This window comes from Suncus etruscus, chromosome 3, assembly GCF_024139225.1.
Source record: "Suncus etruscus isolate mSunEtr1 chromosome 3, mSunEtr1.pri.cur, whole genome shotgun sequence".
In the NCBI taxonomy this organism is placed as follows: Eukaryota; Metazoa; Chordata; class Mammalia; order Eulipotyphla; family Soricidae; genus Suncus; species Suncus etruscus.
The window spans coordinates 39,430,060-39,439,369 of NC_064850.1; the positions used below are offsets into that span (position 1 = coordinate 39,430,060).

Consider the following 9,310-nt stretch of genomic DNA (forward strand, 5'->3'; position numbering starts at 1 on the left):
ATTAGTGTTAACATATATGCTTTTAGTTACACTAGCATTCTGGGGGATAAAGGAGGGAGATAAGGGATATATGCTTGGGAACAGGGATGAAGGGAGGACAAAACTGGTGGTGGAAAGGCCCTTATTTATTGTCACTGTGTATCTTAAATATAACTGTGTAAGATTTGTAATTCACTTTGGCCACAATAAAAAAATCAAATAAAAAAACAATCAAAAATATGGAATGAGGGGCCAGAGAGATGGCATGGAGGTAAGGCGTTTACCTTTCATGCAGAAGGTCATCGGTTCGAATCCTGGCGTCCCATATGGTCCCCCGTGCCTGCCAGGAGCAGTTTCTGAGCACAGAGCCAGGAAAAACCCTTGAGCACAGCCGGGTGTGACCCAAAAACCACAAAAAAAAAATATGGAATGCTTCACGAATTTGCATATCATCCTTGCACAGGGGCCATGCTAATCTTCTCTGTATCATTCCAATTTTAGTATATGTGCTGTCAAAGCGAGCACATTTTCTTTCTTTCTTCTTTCTTTCTTTCTTTCTTTCTTTCTTTCTTTCTTTCTTTCTTTCTTTCTTTCTTTCTTTCTTTCTTTCTTTCTTTCTTTCTTTCTTTCTTTCTTTCTTTCTTTCTTTCTTTTTTTTCTTTCTTTCTTTCTCTCTCTTTTCTTTCCTTCTTTCTTTCTTCCTTCCTTCCTCTTCTTTCTTTCTTCCTTCCTTCCTCTTCTTCCTTCCTTCCTCTTCTTCCTTCCTTCCTCTTCTTTCTTTCTTTCTTTCTTTCTTTCTTTCTTTCTTTCTTTCTTTCTTTCTTTCTTTCTTTCTTCCTTCCTTCCTCTTCTTTCTTTCTTTCTTTCTTTCTTTCTTTCTCTTTCTTTCTTTCCTTCTTTCTTCCTTCTTTCTTTCTTTCCTTCTTTCTTTCCTTCCTTCCTTCCTTCCTTCTTTCTTTCTTTCTTTCTTTCTTTCTTTCTTTCTTTCTTTCTTTCTTTCTTTCTTTCTTTCTTTCTTTCTTTCTTTCTTTCTTTCTTTCTCTCTTTTTTCTTTCCTTCTTTCTTTCTTTCTTCCTTTCTTTCTCTCTTTTTTCTTTCCTTCTTTCTTTCTTCCTTCCTTCCCTCCCTCCCTCCTTCCTTTCTTTCTTTCTTCCTTTCTTTCTTTTCTTTCTTCTTCCTAGAAATTTCATACCAAGGGTCTGAGTCTGCTGCTCCTGGCCTGAGTACATCAGGTATCCTAAAATCTGCTTTCATGTAATTTTCAATTTACTCAACTTGCTATTCATTAGGTGTGGCCTTGGGCACTGGGCATCCAAGGAGGAGAAACACAGATGAGAAAGAAAGAGACATGGATGCATCTTGTTATATTCCTAAGTAGTTCTTGCCACCTACTGTCATCAACAAATGTGCTAACTCATACTCCGGAAGCCTGGGTTCCCCTAAGTTGACAGAAGCCATCTCAGAAAAGTGTGATTGGGTTGACAAAGTGAAATGTTAAGAGGCCAAGAGGAAAGGGAGCGAGTCCTTTCAAACCATGCTCTGGACTTTGTGCTATTATCTTCTGCTCAATCTCAGCTTTCATGCAATGGGGGTTCACAATCCTCATACTGCCCTCGTCACTATCCTACTGGATTTCACACCCAGAAAAGTTTCTGCCCCCTAACTCTACTCCTTCACTTCCAATCCTCATCCTTACATTTATTTTTTACTTGGGGGCTACATCCGAACTTACTCCTGGCTCTGTGTTCAACAATCACTCCTGACTATGCTCAAGGGAACATATTGAAAGCTGGGGGTTGAAACTGGGTTGGCTGTGTGCCAGGCAAACCAGCACCCTGCTGTGCTATCTCTCTAATCCCAACCTGAACTCTTTTTTTTTTTTAAACTTTATGTTTATCGATTGATTGATTGGTTGGTTGATTTTTGGACCACACCCAATGGCACTTAGGGGCTACTCCTGGCTTCTGCATTCAGAAATCAACCTGGAAGGCAGGGGGACCATATGGGATGCCGGTCCCTCCTGGGTCAGCTGCATGCAAGGTAAACATCCTACCACAGTGCTATCTCGCCGGCCCCAACCTGTCCTCTTCTTAAAGGTCCTTCAAGGACCTTTTCCTCTCTATTTCTGACACAGGACAGGACATCATACACAGTCAGACCACGACAGAATTCTGACTCACTTCTGTTTCCCACCATGTTTTTACTGCACCAGAGATGCCTGGTTGGCTTTATCCTAGTAAGTCCAGTAGTCGTCTGAGTCTATGAGTGCTTTATTATTTTCTCTCCTCTAACCAGAGCCCCAGGCTCCAAAATGAGGATCTGATGAGATGTGGGTGTGGAAATGTTAACACAGAAAATAATCCACTCAGTGAAAAGGTACAAGAATGGGTTTAGGAGAGCCAACACTCAAGCCAGGAATCTCACCACACAAACCTTCTGCTTCTAAGAAAGAAAGCAGCTTAGTGGAGAAAGACCAAAGAATGAGCTCTGCTTTCCTCAGACCCCTGCTTTTGTTGACAAAAATCATACCCTAGGGTGGGAGAGGAATACCAAGTAGGGAATAATCCAATAATCTCATCACCGGATCACACTCTAGGGTGTAATCCAACATCTTCAACCCAGCATCTAGCATTTACTAGAATCTCTGTAAACATGGGCTAGAATCCCTGCCCCCAGCATTCCTTCACTGACATCATTTGGCCCAGAGCTTTGCAGTGGGGTTGCATTCGGGTAAAAGGGAGGATCAGGACCAGGAGTACTATCCAATTGATTGATTCCTAAAGGGCCCAATCCAGTGAGTCTACCTGTCATGAAAGGAGGCATTTCCGCAACAGAGAGGACCTGTCAATGGTGTTTCAAAGGGGGTGAAAGCACGAAAGCAACAATGCACCTGCAGTGTAGGTGAGAGGGAGGATGAGATAGAGACAAAGTTTAGGCAGCAGGTGTGGTGGGAATGAGTCTGGAACATGCTGCTTCCTTCACTTTCTAGAGACAGCAAGACTGAGAAAGAAGTAGCTTAGGGTGATTTAACCACTTTTTTTTTTTTTTTTTGGTTTTTGGGCCACACCCGTTTGACACTCAGGGGTTACTCCTGGCTATGTGCTCAGAAATCGCCCCTGGCTTGGGCGGACCATATGGGACACCGGGGGATCGAACGGTCCGTTCCTTGGCTAGCGCTTGCAAGGCAGACACCTTACCTCTAGCGCCACCTTCCCGGCCCCCTGATTTAACCACTTTTAAGAATTTTGCTAGAGCACTCAATGCAATCCCCAGAAAAGAACATTATATTTGGGTCAGGTACCCCAAGATGCGAGGCCAGATCTGTGACCAATCTGAGCCCTGCTGAAGCTTCTAATTCAGCCCATCCTCCAGTACTTAACAGGGGGCTCTGTCGGTGGGTTTGATGTTAGAAAAAATAGTGAGGGGCTTGAGCAATATCACAGAGGGGAGGGCATTTTATCTTTCAACATGGTCAACTCAGGTTCTATACCTGGCATACTATATAATCTCCCGTGCCTGCCAGGAGTGATTCCTGAGTGCAAAACCAGGAGTAACCTCTGAGTGCCACTGGGTATGGCCCCAAAACAAAAACAAAAATAATTCCCACAGAGGACTGAGGTATAGAACAGCGGGGAGGGCATTTGGCCTTGTACATGGAAGAATTCAATCTGGGTTCACTCTCCGGCATCCCATATGATCCCCTGAGCCTGCTAGGAGTGATTCCTAAGTGCAGAGCCAGGAGTAACTTCTGAGTGCTGCTGGGTGTCACCCAAAACCAACCAGCCAAACAAACTAACAAAGAAAAATAAAAGGAAAAATGGCAAGAAGATGACTGTGCTGCAGCTATTACATAACCAGCCCCTCTCTGAGCCTGTATTTCTCCTTCCTCCAGGCTTCCAGATGCCCACAGCCAGCTGTCTTCCCACCCCAGCTCTCCAGTCCCAAGACTCTCCATTCTGTTTCTGGGAAACTCCAAGCATTCATGAAGTTCCAGGGAATATTTAGGCATCGGTGGTGAGTCTCACACTCTGGCTATGCTCCAGCAGCCCATGATGCCTCATAGGGTGGGAATTCTCACTAGCTATAGAAGTGAGCATGAGTAAACCAGCTGTGATCAGTGAGCATTTTCTACCTGGCTGAGAAGTAGCAACTCACGTCTACTTGCTATGAATTCATTATTAAGACACAAGAGTGCCATGGTTCTTGTTCCTCTTCTATAAAGCTATTCAAGTCTAAGGAGAAGGAGCCATGTTCGACTGTCCCATGAGTCTCAGCATTCACTGCCAACCACTGGGCAGGAGTCTATGTGGATTTTTCCCTCTGAGGACCCTGAAAGTCCCCCTCCCCCAGGTTCACCCTGGAAGGAAGAGAGTTTTCTTGCATGTTTCTGTACCTTTGGGGTCAAAAGGGGAGAGACCAAAGATACTGGATGAAAGACATAGATAGAAGCTGTGAGTAGGTTGATGCAGCAGAAGACAACAGAAGACCTAACCCAGTGCTTGTGGGTCTCCCCAATGATTGAGGGCATGACATTGCGCTCAGCTATGACCCCTCTCCAGCCAGACACCTAAAAAGGAAGAGCGGTGTCGGATTGGCTAGTTCAGAGTAGGCGGAGCTGATCAACCAATGGAGGAAGCAATCAGGCAGCAGGATCAATAGCACAGGAAGGGGGCACTGAAAGATAGTGCCAGATCAGAAGTAGGGGGCTGGGTTCTGGGCTTCCTGTAAAGAAGGCTTGATGCTGAGCTGGTGGCTCCATGGGAAGAGTAAGGCTTTGCTCCTCCCTCCCCAGAGTCTTTGCACCCGAGTTCAGGCTCAGGCCATACACCTTCTGTCACTTGACTGTGGAAACAGCTCAGACATGGCCTCCCTGCTCGGACAGCTCATTCTCTTTTCAACAGACCTCACTGGATGACTTATTGTTACTGTTTTTGTTTGTGGGCCACACCCGGCAGTGCTCAGGCTTACTCCTGGGGGATCCTGTGTGGTGGTACCTGGGATAAAACCAGGTTAAGCCACTGGCAAGGTAAGCATCTTATCCAGGCTATTATCTCTTCAGCCCCCTGACTTGGGTTTTGGGGGCCCATCCAGTGATTTTTCTGGGGGGCCCATGTCATGCCATGGATGAAACATGGACCCTCCCATACAGAACATGTGCTCCAGACCTTGGACCCATCTCTTTAACTTTGGTGGTTGAGAAACACACATGAATATGCCTCTTCTGGACTGAAGACATCCCAACAAATGTGTCTCCTTACATGGAATTTTCTTAAATGGGGTTTCTGGGCTCCTTTGTTCCTGCAGGAGGTGGGAGGGTGCTCTGAAGAAAGTTAACTGCATCCAAATGGGTTTTCAGGGGCTACAGCAATAGCACAGCAGGTAGGGTGTTTGCCTTGCACACAGCTGACCTAAGTTTGATTCCTGGCATCCCATATGGGCCCCTGACTCCACCAGGTGTGATTTCTGAGCACAGAGTCTGGAGTAACCCCTGAGTATTGCCAGCTGTGCCCCTCACAAAAATGGGTTTTCCTGTGAGAATCAATGAAATTGAACTACAGTCCAAGGTGTCAAAAAATGCACAGGGTCCCTGTATTTACATACTGGCACGACTCCACTCCCCCTTTACTTGCTTGCTTGGGGGGGGCACATTTGGCAGTGCTCAGGGGTTACTCCTGGTTCTGCAGCCAAAAATCACTACTGGCAGGTTTGGGGGACTCTATAGGAGGCTGGGGATCAAATGCAAGTTGGCTGCCTGCAAGGCAAACACCCTTCCTGCTGTACTATATTTCCTTCTCCCCCTTTGATTATTTTGCTGCCAAAATGGAGACCCACAGAGAAACTGATCCCAGATGTGGCTCTCCCACGTACTCACCCACAGACCCTCTGCCTCCCTGATGGGTCCTACATCGTCTTTACACCAGAGCTGGCGGCCCTTGAGTCATAGGCTTCAGGGAGCTGTGGAGCGAGTGATATTCTCAGGAGGTTGACTCGGAATGATAATGGGACCCACTGAGGCGGAGGAGCCTCAGGGAGTGGCAGGCACAGAGCCTTTAAGTGGCAGCCAGACTGAAGTAACTCCAAGGCAAGAGAATTTTGCTGCGGAAGCTGTCACCTAGAATAGCTGAGGAACCAACCAAGGGACCTGAAGGACATTAAAAAAGTGCCTTGGTTTGGGTTTTATGAAAGCAGAGGCTGAGACAGGCCTTCAGGGTGCAGCACACTGGGGAGTTGGCTGAGGGGAAATCATTGGTCCAGAGAAGGGAATTGGGGTGGTCAAGGGAGCTAAGCAAGGACAGGACTCAGGAGACATCTGCCTTTATTTGAGTCCACAGGGCCTCAGGATTGTGCTGTGTGCTCCCTAACTGGTCTGAGGACCACTGGTCCTCACTGGTCTGAGAATTTCTGCCCAACATCTGCCCTGTAGTCAATAAAAGTCAATTTCTGGAGACAGAAAACTGAGGTGCAACCTTTCTGCAGCCAAATATGGTGCTCCAGAAAGGGGGTGTCTGTGATAACCAATCAGAACCAGTGGAGACAGCTGGTACAGCAGAATCAAGAGGGATGTGGATACCCAGCATTCATCTAATGCATCTACCTGTGGGGAAGGTCCAGAGAAAAGCAATCTTTGCCAGGAGTGCCACATGGCTCAGTGCCTGAATTTAGGGCCTCATTGCTGCCTGTCTGCATTTTCATTCCTAGTCCTCAAAGCCAGTGGCATCCTCTGGTGGACCCTGGTTTTGTCCTTGTTCAGCAGAACTCTGTTAACTATTGAGGCTCAGGGAGCAATGGAAGACTTGCAAGCTAGCGCCATATTGATTTTTCCCAGACCTTGACATTGCCACATGTGTAATATAGATGCTAATGAATTGCTTTTTCCTTTATGCTTGTGCCTAGGGGCAGCTTTCTTATTGTAAAAGGGATGATTTTAAAAAGCAAGCAGGCAGCAAATAACCTCTTCAATATGCTTCCCTTGAGAGGCAAAGGAAAGACTTCTCCAATGAAAGTGGCTATTGGAATATGGAACTTAGAGCTGGAAAGGGAATCAAGAAATTGTCTGGAGAATGGAGGGAGAGTTTTCTGAAAGACTCTTTACAATACCATAGATTAGGCATCACCACCTTTCTCACCCACCTTTCCCCTTTGCTGGGGTTTGGCTGTAGTGCTTGCAGTGGTTATAACATTGCGAGTTCCTTCTCATTGTTCTTATTAACCAGACATGTGTGGGTAATAAAACAATATCCAAGATCTCCCGTGATATCATTGACATTCTATCAGTGCTTCTGATCTATGTGAGAAGGCTATAACCTATGTCCTTTATCAGTTTTACTCTATCCCAAAAGCAAAGAAACTCATCCTATTTATAACTTTGCATGACTCAGTCATGATCACATATAGATTTCCCAAGAAGATTTTCAAAATATAGAAATAGTTCTTGAATCGCAACTCCAACCTTTATGTCCCTCTAGGAGCACCCAGTTGGAAAGCAGTGAACATTTTCATGGAACAGATAGGGAAACTGAGGCCAAGAGTATAAAAGTAATTTTCTTAAGACCTTCCAATGAGGAGAGAAACTAAAACTTAGGTAGATGCTTCCTGGCAACTCAGAGTGTTCCACATAGAAACTGGGGGTCCTCCTATACATGATGTACATGGAATCTATTATGCTGAGTGAAATAAGTCAGAGAAGGAGAGATAGACACAGAATAGTCTCCCTCATCTATGGGCTTTAAGAAAAATAAAAGAAATTTTTACAATAATTCCCAGAGAAAAAATATAGGAGGACTAGAAGATCCAGCTCACTACATGAAGCTCACCAAAAAGAGTGATGAGTGTAGTTAGAGAAATAACTACATTGATAACTATCATAACAATGTGAATGAATGAGGGTAGTAGAAAGCCTGTCTCAAGCAGATAGGGGTGGGGTGGGAAGGAATGAGATTTGGGACATTGGTGATGGGAATGTTGCAATGGCAAAGGGGGTGCTCTTTACATGACTGAAACCCAACTACAATTGTATTTGTAATCAAGGTGTTTAAATAAAAATATTAATTAAAAAAAAGAAACCGGGGGTCCTCCAAATCATGCAGATATAGGTGTTTTGCACACTTGGGGTATCCTCTTCATATGTAAGTGGATGCCTTAACCAAGTTGGTCCTTTAGATGGATCTCTGAGCAGCAGAAAGATATGCAAAAGCTATTAGGAATCTGGAACTGCTCAGGACTTAGGGTTTTTAATGAGAACTAGGACGCTCTCCCTCAAGATGTCACTTACAGCTGAATGCTTCGAGTCCTCATATTATATTTAGGGGAAAAAAACTTGGTTGGCAGCAGCCTGTATTTGTTCATACTTTTTATGCTGAACAATACAAGCCAGTTAGAAAAGTGGATTTAGAGTGATTCTTTCCACCCAAAAGGCCTGGTGTCACTGTCACTCTTCCCTCATTACCACCACATCCAGCACTACACTGGCTCAGGTCACTTACCTAAATGCCACTTGCATGAATGAACAAGGACCACTGTCAGGAGCCAAGACTTCAGGAAAGATGAGGGGTCATTTGAAGGATGCTACTTAATTGCTTCCTCCGGGCCTTTCCTGTCGCTTCCTGAAATTTCATGAGCTGGGCTCCATTCCATTTTATTCATTGCTAGCCAAGTTGGAAGGAACCCAGGAGGACAGACGTGGATATCTTTATTGTCCAAATGGAGACACAGCGACTCATCAGGAGGGGCATTGTGTGTCTCACCTGTGGTCACAGTGAATGACATTCAGGACTGGAACCAGAACAGACCCTTCCTGGAGGGCTGAGGTCCTCGCATGCTGCAGTCTTCCCAGGAGAGTAGGAGCTGAGTGACTTCCATCACTTGCTACAGGGTGACATGCACATGTCACTCCTGCAGTAGATGCTTGATTGAATTCTCATTCTCTGCAGGGTGTGGGGGTGTCCCCCACCCTCACTCCCCTGGGTGGTGATGACAAGATAAGGCTTTGGGAGTCTCAGGAGAGAGATGAGCCAACTAATAAATATGGAAGCCAATAACAGTAGACTGTTAGAAACTCTGGAAGAAAAAATATTAAGGCACATATGGACTTAGAGGGAAAATAGTGATTCAAAAAGAGGGAAAAATAGGGCCAGGGTGACCTGGGTTCATTCCCCAACATCCCATATAGATCCCCCAGTAAAAAAAAAAAAAAAAGGTGAAGGAAAGGGCCGAAGAGAGAGTATACCAATTAGGGCAGTTGTCTTGCACACAGCTGACCTAGGCTTGATCTACATAAGGTCCCCCCCAGGGACTGTTGGGAGTTATCCCTGAGCACAGCCAGGGCTCCAAA

General features: G+C 45.4%; 1 non-coding gene across 1 annotated transcript; it reads right to left on the reverse strand.

Annotated features, from left to right (window-relative positions):
- Positions 1-397: 397 nt before the first annotated feature.
- On the reverse strand, positions 398-504 carry LOC126005637 (U6 spliceosomal RNA). Its single transcript, XR_007494680.1, has one exon. It is a non-coding gene; the product is annotated as a U6 spliceosomal RNA (small nuclear RNA).
- Between the last annotated feature and the right edge of the window lie 8,806 nt (positions 505-9,310).